At 41.7% G+C, this 14,421-nt stretch overlaps 1 protein-coding gene across 11 annotated transcripts in view; it reads right to left on the bottom strand.

Annotated features, from left to right (window-relative positions):
- The window catches only part of DMD (dystrophin), a 3,940,859-nt gene that overhangs the window by 2,320,030 nt on the left and 1,606,408 nt on the right, over positions 1–14,421 (bottom strand). The gene's annotated exons all lie outside the window — the stretch shown is intronic.

Here is a 14,421-nt window from a genome sequence, read left to right as displayed (position 1 = left end):
ATCAATCTATATACAGTGGTGACCAAAAGTTTTGCTTTTTTAAAAGTGTGATTACTTTTTTCTGGTTGTTGTCATGCCATTTCCTTGGTGATGAATTGAAAGTGCATGAAGCTGTCATCATGCAACACCTTAATTTTAACCAAAATGCTTTTGAATATAGGTATGGTCATTTAATTAATGATTAATGATTAATTAATGATTAACTGATTGCCAAAAGTTTTACATACATTATTTATTGATCACAACATAGAGAGCAATTCATTGTTTGCAATGCCATAACTTCTTGCTTTAATTACTGAACTACACCAACGGGGCTTTGAAGCCACTAGGGCATTCAAGACATCTTGAGGGATTTTGCTTCATTCTATTTGAAAATCTGCAAACCATTTATCTTTATTGCTATGGGTATGGGCCCCAACTCGTCACCCTAAGTCACCCCAAAGGTGCTCTATAGGGTGTAAATCTGGCGATTGGCTTGGCCATTGCAACAGGTGAACATTTTTCTTTGCTAACTAATTTTTGACTAAATTGGATGTGTGGATCATAGTCTTGCTGGATTTTCCATCCCCTGCCTACTTTGATTTTACCATGTGGCAGAATTACATTCTCCAATATATCCTTGTACATGGTAGCATTCATATTTCCATCAATTCTATGCAAAGAGCCAATGGCAGATGCAGAAAAGCAGCCCCAAACCATGACATTACATCATTACGTTTTCAAATTGGGCAGTATATATGGTGCCTGCCATCACTACCAAACAGATTGAACTTGGATTCATCTGACCACAACACCTTAGACCAATCTGTCTCTTTCCATTGGCTGTGTTCTTTGACAAACTGTAGTCGGACCTTCCGGTTCTTTGCAGAGATGAAAGGCTTCTTGACTTGTACTTGTGCATTCAACCCTACTGCTCTTAGCCGTCGCACCACAGTTTGGCGACTCACTTTGACCCCTTATTGTTATTTAATTTCATGAAAAATCTGTACAGCACTTTTATGGAAAACAGATACTGACTTCTTCAAAATAATGTGATCAACTCAGGAGGGAGTTTTCCATGGTCGCCCACTTCTAGGTTTGTCAGCTGTTCCAAAACCTTCTTTTTCTTCCTTTATTATACGTGACACTTGACTCTGAGAACAGGTGAATTCCATAGCTATGTCTTTTTGGCTTTTGCCTAACTTCACTCTCAGAATTATAAGCTTCCTGACATCTGGTGATAAATTTGGCTTTGTCTTTGCCATGTTTTAACCTAAAAACACACACATGAAAAAAAATGTAGGCAAAATTCATCTACCCATGAAAAAATATTCAAAACATTTGGCCCAGCAAATGTTGAAAACTAACACATAAAGGGATAAAACGATGTCAAACACAATTTTCGTCCTTATAATAATAATAATCACAATTTTTAAAAAAATGCAAAACTTTTGGTCGCTACTGTATCAATATATATATATATATATATATATATATATATATACACTGCTCAAAAAATAAAGGGAACACTCAAATAACACATCCTAGATCTGAATGAATGAAATATTCTCATTGAATACTTTGTTCTGTACAAAGTTGAATGTGCCGACAAAAAAATCACACAAAAATCATCATTGGAAATCAAATTTATTAACCAATGGAGGCCTGGATTTGGAGTCACCCACAAAATTAAAGCGGAAAAACACACTACAGGCTGATCCAACTTTGATGTAATGTCCTTAAAACAAGTCAAAATGAGGCTCAGTATTGTGTGTGGCTTCCACGTGCCTGTATGACCTCCCTACAACACCTGGGCATGCTCCTGATGAGGTTGCAGATGGCCTCCTGTGGGATCTCCTCCCAGACCTGGACTAAAGCATCCACCAACAGCTGGACAGTCTGTGGTGCATGGTGGATGGAGCGGGACTTGATGTCCCAGATGTGCTCAATCGGATTCAGGTCGGGGGAACGGGCGGGCCAGTCCATAGCTTCAATGCCTTCATCTTGCAGGAACTGCTGACACACTCCAGCCACATGAGGTCTGGCATTGTCCTGCATTAGGAGGAACCCAGGACCAACTGCACCAGCATATGGTCTCACAAGGGGTCTGAGGATCTCATCTCGGTACCTAATGGCAGTCAGGCTACCTCTGGCGAGCACATGGAGGGCTGTGCGGCCCTCCAAAGAAATGCCACCCCACACCATTACTGACCCACTGCCAAACCAGTCATGCTGAAGGATGTTGCAGGCAGCAGATTGCTCTCCACAGCGTCTCCAGACTCTGTCACGTCTGTCATATGTGCTCAGTGTGAACCTGCTTTCATCTGTGAAGAGCACAGGGCACCAGTGGCGACTTTGCCAATCCTGGTGTTCTGTGGCAAATGCCAAGCATCCTGCACGGTGTTGGGCTGTGAGCACAGCCCCCATCTGTGGACATCGAGCCCTCATACCGCCCTCATGGAGTCGGTTTCTAACCGTTTGTGCAGAGACTTGAACATTTGTGGCCTGCTGGAGGTCATTTTGCAGGGCTCTGGCAGTGTGCCTCCTGTTCCTCCTTGCACAAAGGCGGAGGTAGCGGTCCTGCTGCTCTGTCATTGCCCTCCTACGGCCACCTCCACGTCTCCTGGTATACTGGCCTGTCTCCTGGTAGCGCCTTCAGCCTCTGGACTCTACCATGACAGACACAGCAAAACTTCTTGCCACAGCTAGCATTGATGTGCCATCCTGGATGAGCTGCACTACCTGAGCAACGTCTGTGGGTTGTAGAGTCTGTCTCATGCAACCACGAGTGTGAAAGCACAACCAACATTAAAAAGTGACCAAAACATCAGCCAGAAAGCATTGGTAATGAGATGTGGTCTGTGGTCCCCACCTGCAGAAACACTCCTTTATTGAGTGTGTCTTCATAATTGCCAATAATTTCCATCTATTGTCTATTCCATTTGCACAACAGCATGTGAAATTGATTGTCAATCAGTGTTGCTTCCAAAGTGGACAGTTTGATTTCAAAGAAGTTTGATTTACTTGGAGTTATATTCTGTTGTGTTACGGATCCGGGTGGTGGAACCTCTGTGCTGCGGTGCAAGGAGGGGCCAGAGGGGCGTCACTAAGTATCAATTTGGTTCAACCAAGGTCACATGGCGGCTCAGTCGACTCCGTGGACCAGGGAAGAACCGAGCAGAGGGACCAGGTGCCACTCTGGGACCGACCTTGTATGAGAGCAGATGACTCCCATGGGTCAGAAGGCAGGAACTGACCAGTACAGTGGATGAGCTTTGGCTGGCAGGATGACGGGTGGTCAAGGTAGACAAGCAGGCTGATTAGGCAGATAGTCAGGTGAGTGTTCCAGTTAGGCAATCTAGCGGCACAACAGGTAGCTGGCTGGTGCTTCCAGGTAAGCGGGCAGGCAGGCACGGCAGGTAACAGGCAGGTGCTTCCAGGTAAGTGGGATGGCAGGCACGGCAGGTAACAGGCAGGTGCTTCTAGGTAAGCGGGCAGGCAGGCACGGCAGGTAACAGGCAGGTGCTTCCAGGTAAGCGGGCTGGGAGACACGGCAGGTAACAGGCAGGTGCTTCCAGGTAAGCAGGCAGGCATAGCCCATAGACAGACTGGTGGACTGGACTGTAGACAAACTGTCGGGCTGAAGAGAAGTCAGGCTAGCGGACTGAACAGAAGATCAGGCTGGTGAACAGGATTGACTTGCAGAGGACCTGGGGGCTGAAGCAAAGTAAGAATCACAAAGCAAAAACCTTGCACGGGCACCTCCATATTGGAGGAGGTGCCTCTTATAGGGAAAGCCCTCCGATGATTGGCCGGGAACTATTTAGGACAGCAAGCGCGGCCCCTTTAAGAGGGAGGGAGCGCGAGCGCCCTAAGCACAGAGCCAGGAAAGCTGCATGCACCAGCAGCAGCTGTAGGGAGGCTGTAAGACGCTGGAGCAGGACTGCAGTGGTAAGGTGGGTGGCGTCTCTGCCTAGCAGGGGTAAGAGATGCCGATGCTACATGTTGTTTAAGTGTTCCCTTTATTTTTTTGAGCAGTGTATATATATACAGTACAGACCAAAAGTTTGGACACACCTTCTCATTTAAAGATTTTTCTGTATTTTCATGACTTTAAAAATTTCCGGCGACTACCTCTTGAAGCTCATCAAGAGAATGCCAAGAGTGTGCAAAGCAGTCATCAAAGCAAAAGGTGGCTACTTTGAAGAACCTAGAATATAAGACATATTTTCAGTTGTTTCACACGTTTTTGTTAAGTATATAATTCCACATGTGTTAATTCATAGTTTTGATGCCTTCAGTGTGAATGTACAATTTTCATAGTCATGAAAATACAGAAAAATCTTTAAATGAGAAGGTGTGTCCAAACTTTTGGTCTGTACTGTATGTTATAGATATATACACTGCTCAAAAAAATAAAGGGAACACTTAAACAACAGAATATAGCTCCAAGTAAATCAAACTTCTGTGAAATCAAACTGTCCATTTAGGAAGCAACACGGATTGACAAACAATTTCACATGCTGTTGTGCAAATGGAATAGACAATAGATGGAAATTATTGGCAATTATCAAGACAACCTCAATAAAGGAGTGATCCTGCAGGTGGGGACCATGACCACATCTCAGTACCAATGCTTTCTGGCTGATGATTTGGTCACTTTTTAATGTTGGTTGTACTTTCACACTCGTGGTAGCATGAGACGGACTCTACAACCTACAGAAGTTGCTCAGGTAGTGCAGCTCATCCAGGATGGCACATCAATGCGAGCTGTGGCAAGAAGGTTTGCTGTGTCTGTCAACGTAGTGTCCAGAGGCTAGAGAGCAGTGTATATAAAAATATAATATATGTGGAAAAGTTTTAGACAGGTGAAGAATGCTGGACAGTAAGAATGCTTTCAAAAATACTGTTTAGTATATTTCTATCAAGTAACAAAATTCAAACTCAATGGACTTAGGAGAAAATGAAATAAAATCAATATTTGGTGTAATCACCCTTTAGCTTCAAAACAGCATAAAAACATCCATTCTTCTTAGTACACTTGTACACAGTTTTTGAAGGAATTTGACAGCTATTGTTCCAAACATCTTGAAGAGCTAGTCACAGATCTTCTGTGGATGTAGGCATGCACTAATTCTTATGTCTCTTGACATTATCCTAGACAGACTCGATGATGAGATGATCAAGGCTCTGTGGGGGCCATATCATCACTTCCATGATGCCTTGTACTTCTTTTGATAAAAATAGTTCTTAATGGCATTGACTGTTTTTGGGGGGTCGTTGTCCTGCTGCACAATACATTTGGAGCAAATCAGTTTCTTCCCTGATGGAATGGCATAATGAATAAGCATCTGCTTGTAATTATAATGACACCAAGAATCGGCCTCTTCTTTCTGCCATTGTTGCCCCAGCCTGTTGACGTGGACCAGGACTTCCAGCCATGACTAGGCTTCAGAAACCCCGGAGTTACGTCATGGATGTGCGAAGCAAAGTGACTTTTGAAGCCTCGTCACAGCCAAAACTCCCTGCCTAGAGTGAACAAGCTGGAGCTACGATCTCAGAAAGAAGAGAACTAGAGTGAATAGACTGAGAGATGTGAGTGTGAAAGGGGAAGGAAGAAGTGGTTTTGTGGAATGGATTGTGGGAAACAAGAAGTGGAAGGTTGTGCAAGTTAGTGATGAAGTGTTTTCTTTCTTTTTTGCCCAATACCAGCCTTTTGCCATGTTACTGGATCTGCGCAAAGCAAATTTACAAAAATATTTATACTTAAAAATGTTGGTTTTTTGTATATGCAAGTAGAATTCAATTAATGTCTAGTGGTATGCCAAGAAAATGTAGTGCAGAAGATGAATGACACATCAAGCTGGTCCAGCAGGGCCATCAACTCAGAATTGGCAAGTTTGGCATGAGGTGGGCTTCATGTAAGTATTGCTGCAAAAAACATAACTTCAATGTGGAAACAAGACCAAGCGACATAACTATACATGTGAACATAGGAACTGGGGTGAATAAACCTGTCAGAAGGTACTCTGGACTGTGAAATGTGAAATTTTTGGCTGTAACAATTTTTTCACTGAAGGGCTGAATAGGGGTGCAATAATGAGTGTCTGCAGGCAACAATGTAGCACGGTGGAGATTCCTTGCAAGTTTGGGACTGCATTTTAGCAAAAGGAGTTGGAAATTTGTTCAAGGTTAATGGTGTATCAATACTGAGAAATACTGGAAGATCCATCATTCAGTTACATCAAAGCGACATCTGATTGGCTGCAAATGTATTCTGCAGCAGAACAAACATTCAGCCAGTGCCATTAAAAACTATCTTGAGCATAAGAAGAACAAAAAATCCTGGAAGTGATGATATGACCTACACAGTGTCCTAATCTCAATATCATCAAGTCTGTGTAGGATTATTTTAACAGAAAGAACTATATTTGTATAATTTTCATATTATAACTGTAAATCTTGCAATCATAAATTCATACAGATGGACTATAAATCTCAAAAAAGAATCATAGGGGAATTAGGAACATGGACCAAGGACTTCTTATGTGAAGATATATTATAAATTGTAATAAAAACTGAATTGGTAAAAATAAATGTAAATTCTACACATCTTGCTTATACACCGAGCAATAAACGCGAAGTGCTTTAATTTTCCAATGGCAAGCCATATTCCTGATTCTGAAACAAAATACTGATTATATGATACTTCCAAGTGAAAGTGGCCACAGACAATATTTATGAAGATCATTTAACCAAAGACCGAAGTTGGCCCAAAAAGAAGGGTACTTGTAAATAAATGACTGATACTTCTGTTTTTTCTCAATTCACAATAGTAATGATGCAACTAATTTCATACTGGATTTTTTGTTATTGAAGCAAACAATTTATTTTCTTACTTTACAATCGGAATTATTTACATGGGTGTGCTGAGAAATAAAAAATAAATAGGTTAATTGAATTTAAGGTAACTAAATAGAAAATGAAAAACAAGCACTTATTCCAATCGCATAACTTTATGCAGTCCAGTGAGGGTCATTGACAGATGGCCAGGGATCGCTAATCAGCCGATGCTCTGCCCGAAGAAAGATTTTTCCTTTGATATCTTGTTGGTAGATAGAAGGCGGCACTCCAGCAAGCGATTAAATATAAAGATCCTTTATTCTTTACACACAATTATAAAACATGGAGTCGGGGAATCGAGAGTCTTTCAGGATGATGGCCGTTTCGCACCAAGCCAGTACTTCAACGGGTCTAAATACCCGTTGGACCCGTTGAAGCACCAGCTTGGTGCGAAACGGCCGTCGTCGTGAAGGACTCCCGCTTCCCCGGCTCCATGTTTTAAAATTGTGTGTAAAGAATAAAGGATCTTCATATTTAATCGCTTGCTGGAATGCCGCCTTCTATCTACTAACAAGATATTAATTGAATTTAAATGGGTATTCCCATCTCCAAGATCCTATCCCATTATGTAGTAGGTGTAATAATAATAATATTATCAAATACCTTTAATTAGAATTGTAGTATAGTATTTTTGATTCGCTATGTCACTTACTTCATGTGCAGGTATTGCGGGACCTTAGGTATCATTGGTTATGACCACTGGCAGCTAGATAACTAACTGTCACTATATCAGTGGACATAGCCATGAATACCTAAGGTCCTGCGATGCCTGCGCATGAGGAAAGAGACATAGCGAATCAAAAATACTATACTACATTTCTAATTGAAGGTATTTGCTAATATTATTATTATTACACCTACTACATATTGGGATAGGATCTGGGAGATGGGAATAACCCTTTAAGGTATGTAAATAACAAGAAGGAACATTGTACACAGACAATTCAATATGTCATTATTGTTTTCTGTAGTAATAAGTACTTATGTACAAAAAAGGTTTCATAAAGTATGAATTCTGCAGAATGTTCATGATGAGACAAATCCTGGCCATTAACTCTATTAAATAGTGTAGAACTGATAAAAAAGTTGGGACCTGATATGAATGACTTGGCTACTAATACATTTAACATAAATGTGCAACTCATTACAAATTCAATGTCATATATTCCTTAGTTGTTTCAGAAGCTGCAACATTAAACATCAACCTACTGCCAAATCCTTTCTTGCAGCATTACCATTTTAATTGGTCATTATTTTTGTATTTTTTTGTGTCAAAGTATTTATAGCTAAGTTTGTTATTTAAGATATAGCTTTTTCAAAATAAGAATAAGGCATCTCTGTTTTTTTTCAATTTTCATATATGTATATATACATTTTTTTTTTTTTTTTTTTTTTTTTTAGAAAAAGAAGCTTTAACCACAGAATATTGTTGTGTGGACTTCAGGCGAATTAAAATGTTCCTAAACAAATACACATCTGTGGAAAATGGTGCAAAACAGGTTTATTATCATTCTTAGTATATAGCTGATGGATCAGCTAGCTACAGTATATGATTTCTATTTATATGATTCATATTTATACTGACAACGCTGAATAATCAGTTTTAGAATATATGCACATGTTAAGTATTTGCTGTGATTTTGTCAAAATTTTTTCACACAGTTGTGTCATAAAGACTGAAGGATTTCCTAGTACCAGCAAAGCAACTGAGATTCCTGAAGTCTCATGCACACTTTAGTTATTTTTTCCTCCCAACATGTCAACTTCTTTTGCAGCTTTTTTCAGCTATTCTAATGAATGGTGAAAAAACGCATCAAAAACGCATGCAAAAAAAACACGGGAAAAACGCAGGAAAAAAGTGTTTATTTTATGCTGTGTTTTTCCTGCAAACAATTCAGTATTTGCAGCAGAAATGTTTACATCAATACTTAAAATGTGCACATAACCTTACTCAACTAATGTCACGTTAAAGATTTTTTTAAGGAAATATTATTTTGGACTTCACTATACTATCGCTGTCTATGGCAGAGCATTTAACATGACATTGTAAAGTCTATATAATTCTGTATGGTTGATGTGCAAGAGCAGCATCCTATTCTCTTCCAACATCACAAACTTACATTTAGTAGGTTTTGGTCAAGCTCTTTGTCGCAGGGAAGAATAATTAGACAACTGCATCGATGGCTGCCATCATAGCATATGGCTAATTTGTTTGGTCTTACATGTGAGATATATTTACACTATTTTTATGTACAGTAACAGCAATACAGGCTCCCTAGCCTGACGATAAAAGGCTGAAGACTTCGAAATGGATGCCAATTCAGACACATTCAACACATATTCTAAGACAACTAAAAGAATGAGAAAAGTGGTAAGCTGTTATGTTGTGATTGCGAAGAATTTCATCTAAAGAGTTGACAGTGCATACTATACTATAATTTATAAAATTAACATGGCTAATGGGTGTAGGAATACCTTCCACGTTTGTCACAAAAGATGTTCTGAATAGTGTTGAGCGAGTATGTTCTATTAACCCTTTCGGCGAGTATGCTCGGGCCGAGCTCCGAGTATTTACAGCTGCTTGGTGATAAGGTTAAATCGCTCCCGTGTGCATGATTTGCGACTGTTTGAAAGTTTTATTACATGTGAGGAATGTCTATTTCTTACACATTCTTCCCATGAAATAAAGCTGTCAAACAGTCGCAAATCATACACACGGGAGCGATTTAACCATATCACCGAGCAGCTATAAATATGTGGACAGAACATACTCGCTCAACCCTAGTTCTGAAATGTTTGAAAACCAACTTATTTAATATTTTACTCACTTATACAGCATTTTACAGACATTTTTGGCACTGTGACCATTGGAGCTCACAATCTAAATTTCCTATCAGTATGTTTTTGGAGTGCAGGAGGAAACCCACACAAACACAGAGAGAACATTCAAACTCCTTGCTGATGTTGTGCTTGGTGGGATTTGAACCCAGGACCTCAGTGCTGCAAGGCTGCAGTGCTAACCACTGAGCCACCATGCTGCCCAAGTCCGTTGTTTTTTTGTTTCTTATTTGGTTTATGTCTCCTAAAGGACCATTTGAATTTTCTAACCCATCAGTTTGTGCTTCAGGTAAAATGTATAACTAGATTTGGTCTGATAATACCAAATTTCTAAAATATTACACTCTGTGATCCAGGATATTATCACTTTTTTACTTCTGCTTTTTGCCTTTTCCTCCCCTATTTTCCATACCCGTAACTTTTATATTCTTCTGTCAACATAGACATATGAGGGCTTGTTTTCTGCAGGACAAGTTGTGGTTTTGAGAGATGCCATTTATTTTGCCATACAATATATTGAAAACTATGAAAACAATTCCAAGTGGGATGAAATTGTGAAAAAAATGCAATCTCTTCATTGTTTTTTGGATTTTACCTTTACGATGTTCAGTATGAAGTAAAAATGAGCAGGTAGCATGATTGTCCTAGTCAGTATGACCATGGCAATACCAAACTAGCATCAAGTTTTTCTGCTTAAGAGATGAAAAAAATACAGAATATTGTAAAAAAACATTTTTTTCTTTGAGTTGCCATTTTTCAAGACTTAAACTTTTTATTTTTCTTTTGATGGTGATTAACGAGGAATCATTTTTTTGCTCAGTGAGTTGAAATTCTCCTTCAAATCAATTTTGTGTACATACGATGTACGATTAATTTCCTATTCTTACAATTTTTATGGAAGTAAGGTGACCAAAAAACGCATTTCTGCCATTTTGAATGTTTTTGTTTTTTGGTGCTGACTGTATAGGTTAATTAACGCGGAGGTACCAAATATGTTTAATTTATTATTATTATTTATTTTATTTATTTATTTTTAATGGAAAAAAGTGGGGGTCATTTGAATGTATTTTTTAGATATTTTTATATTTTTTTAAATGTGTTTTTTTACATTATTTTTTTAGCTGGCTTGAACCTGGTCAAAGCGAGGCAATGCGATAGCTCCATGTAAATGCAAATGTCAGAAATTGAAAAGTGGTGGTTAAATGATTATCAGCCATGGCCAGTAGTTAGAGACAGATGCTGGTGATCGAATATAATCAGCCTGAGCTGCGTGTGGAGGAAAACAGAGCTATTGAGACCTGTCTTCACATGCGGATCTCTTCCCAGAACATTTATTCGCAAGCTATGATGGGAAGGGGTTAAAATAGTATTATGATTAAATATTTAGATGGATTTTAAAAAGTAGACAGATTTGCAAAAAAATATTTTGGTCAAAAAAAAGAGATTTCTATACTGGATAGTTAGAAAAATCTCACAAAGGAATCAATATAATTCCAGTATTAAATTCAATAAAATACATGTTTTGTCAAATTATGAATTTCACATTAGGACCGGGATGAGGGGTAGGCAGGGTAGGCATCTGGCGCTACCTCTTGCCTACCTAAGGGGGAAGTATTTTGGAGTAAAAAAAACCCTGATATTGCTGAATGATTGCGTATGCCCGTCACCTTACTCACCCCCAGTTATTCAGCACAGTGATTACCGGGGTGCGGGCACACAGGGGAGCAGTGTCAGTCACTGATAACGCTCACCTCCCTTTCTGCTTGTGCCCCAGCCATTGCTCCTTCCCTGCACTCAATAGTATTCACATCTGTAAGATGTGAATACAATTGCTGTTGGCACCGCCCCGAGACAGCTCTCCACTCTGCCGGGAACTCTGGCGCATGCAGAGGACGTAAGGCGCAGTGTTGTCATTGCACCGTCCAGCATCCTCTGCTGCACCATATGGAAAAGGAGACGGAGCAATGTTGGACAGGGAGCCTGGATTAGATGAGTATAAGCTATTTCTTTTTATTCTATTATTTTCCTAATGAATAAAGGCTATTATACCTCTGGCCTGTGGGGACATTCCAAAAGAAGCTAGCTATGGTGACACAAAGGGCTGGCTATTGGGACTTACGAGGGGCTGTCGTGACATTATTAGTGAACTCTGGCCATTCCTCATGTGGATTGGCAGATGATTTCTCAGGAATGCTACCAAAAGCTAGTGTCTTGTTATGCTTTACATTTACAGCAGGTCATAACAGCCAAAGAAGTGGTAGAGATGTGTGAACCCAGACAAGGACTTCTCCCCAAAGTCCTTTGCAATGTTCTGAGTTCCAGGGGACGTCCAGTAAGAGAGAGAGAGAGATTTTCCAGCACAAAATTTCAGGTCCCCATTGTTTTCAATGGGGTTTGGTTTCAGGTACAAGTTCGGGTACAGTTCTGGTACCCGAACCAAACTTTGGAATAAAATTTGGGTCAGATACCAGAATTCGAACTAAAATGGGTCCTCTACTAGAGACACTAATCATTAAGGGATTGAATATTTCTGAAACTGAAAGTTATTTCAAAGTTATTTCAATTGAATTTTGAATTGAATTTGGAGAAACCATTTATATTATTAGCTTTGTTGATGTAGCTAATAGTGTTGAGCCACCCCCGTAGTGTTCGAGTTCGGTTCGGTTCGTCGAACACCCGTGTGTTCGCCGAACTGTTCGTCGAACTGTTCGTCGAACACCTTCGAACACCGTTAAAACCAATGGCAGGCAAACAAAAACACATAGAAACACATAGAAAACACCTTCAAAGGTGTCCAAAAGCTGACAAACTGCTCAGAAGACATAACTAACACATGGAAAAGTGACAAGTACATATAGTCATGCGAAAATAAAAGAGGTGGAGGAGTAAAAGGAGGGGGAGACACAGCTATAGGCATGTCATGCCCTTCTAAAATCCAAAAAGTGAGAAGCCGACACGGCCAGTCCGCTCCTGCCCGTGCCACCTCCGTGTCGCCGGGTTTGTGCCAGAGCCGCGGTGAACCCTGACGGCCAGCCCCCCTCTCCCAATACTGGTGCCTGTCCGCTGGTGGGTCGAGCGAGCCCCCCTGTGGTGGAGGCAGCTCTAAGCTTTTTAATTTAAATTGTCTCTCTAATTTGAATGAATACACTTTAAATCCATTTACAAGGATCTATTGGAGGGCAAGTCTCATGCCAGCAGCCGCGGTAATTCCAGCTCCAGTAGCGTCCACTAAAGCTGCTGCAGTTAAAAAGCTTTTATAAGGATCGAGCTCGGCTGTCCACCGCAAGGCATCCTACTGCCAGTCCCAGCCCCTATGCCTTGGGGTGCCTCCTGATGCTCTTCACTAAGTATCCCATGGTCCCGAAGCATTTCCTTTGAAAAAATTAAGTGTCTAAACTACAGGTGGTGCAGCTTGCTTAACAGCCGGGATAATCCGCTGACTAGCAGACACTGCTACTAGGCACAAAGTATTTCCTGGGCTAGATGCAGTTAAAAATTTGTAATTAGATACTCTCGTTGGATGCTGAGAAAGCATTCCATAGAGTCTCCTGGCACGCCATATATGATTCTCTTAAAAAGCTTGGGGTAGGGGTCTAGGGGACCCTTTTATAGCCAAAATCACGGCCCTGTATCGCAATACGTCACCTAGGCTGAAGATAAATGGAACTGTAGCACCCTGAGGGCTCGGTTGCTACAGACGTATTGCACCTCACCCAGAGGTGTGATATCTCACTCTCAGGTAAGGATGGAGTGTGGATCAGGACCCGACACCTGCATGCATTACACCACATTGCCGTGGGGCAGGGCGACCAATATGCCCCTGAGATGGGCACGACAGTCCCTGTCCCTGGCTGGAGTGGGGGGAGGGAACACTGAGGAAGGGGAACCCTGTAGTGCAGGAGCAGGGAGGAAGCAGTTCCTGGGTGCATTGAGAAGGGAGTATAAAAGGTGGGCACCATCTTAGTTCAGTGCAGAGAAGTCTGAGCAGAAGTGGCAGGGAGCAGGGGCTCTGCATGAGCTCTGCTCCGGAGGCGGGCCTAGTAACAGAGGCCCAGGCTTGGAAGAGGGAGAAGGAAGGAAGAGGAGCGGAGAAGGCTCCAGGAACGAGGAATGAAGGGAACCCAGGGGTGCGGACGGGCGAGTCGACACCGCACGCCCGAATCCACCTGCGTGGAGGGGTCAGGCCAAAGAGGAAAAACCGGTCCCCGAACTAGCGGAGGCAGGAAACGACCCTCAGCTAGAAACCAGAGGCTCTGACATTTTATGTGGCGCAGCCCCTCGCTACACCCGCTAGGAAGGCACCACATAGGGTCAGGGAAACTGGCGCCAAGTTTACCAAGAGGAGGCCCGAGGCAGCCGGACAGAAGTGTTGGTAAGAAAGGCCAGACAAAGGACACACAAAGGGGGTCCTGTGAAGTGCTCCAAAGTTATCTGGGAGTTGTCTGAGCCCCTCACCTGGTGAGCACAGTACGACGTGGGCAGCCGTTACCTGCAGACGTGGTCTGGATAATAAGAACTGTGAGTAAAGGCCCTGAACTGCATCACTGACTCCGTGTCGTTACTGCTGCTGCCCTGCACCATCACCCCCATCCTCCGCATACACTGCCCTGAGGCTATACTCCTCCCGTGGGGAGTTATGCTACGCTCTGCTGCACCCACAACACCAGCCTCAGCGGTCTGCCCTGTAGCGGCGGTTCACTC

This window comes from Phyllobates terribilis, unplaced genomic scaffold (genome assembly GCF_046119375.1).
Source record: "Phyllobates terribilis strain yellow unplaced genomic scaffold, ASM4611937v1 Scaffold_2__4_contigs__length_985480577, whole genome shotgun sequence".
Classification (NCBI taxonomy): Eukaryota; Metazoa; Chordata; class Amphibia; order Anura; family Dendrobatidae; genus Phyllobates; species Phyllobates terribilis.
This window is presented reverse-complemented; position numbering and strand designations above follow the sequence as displayed.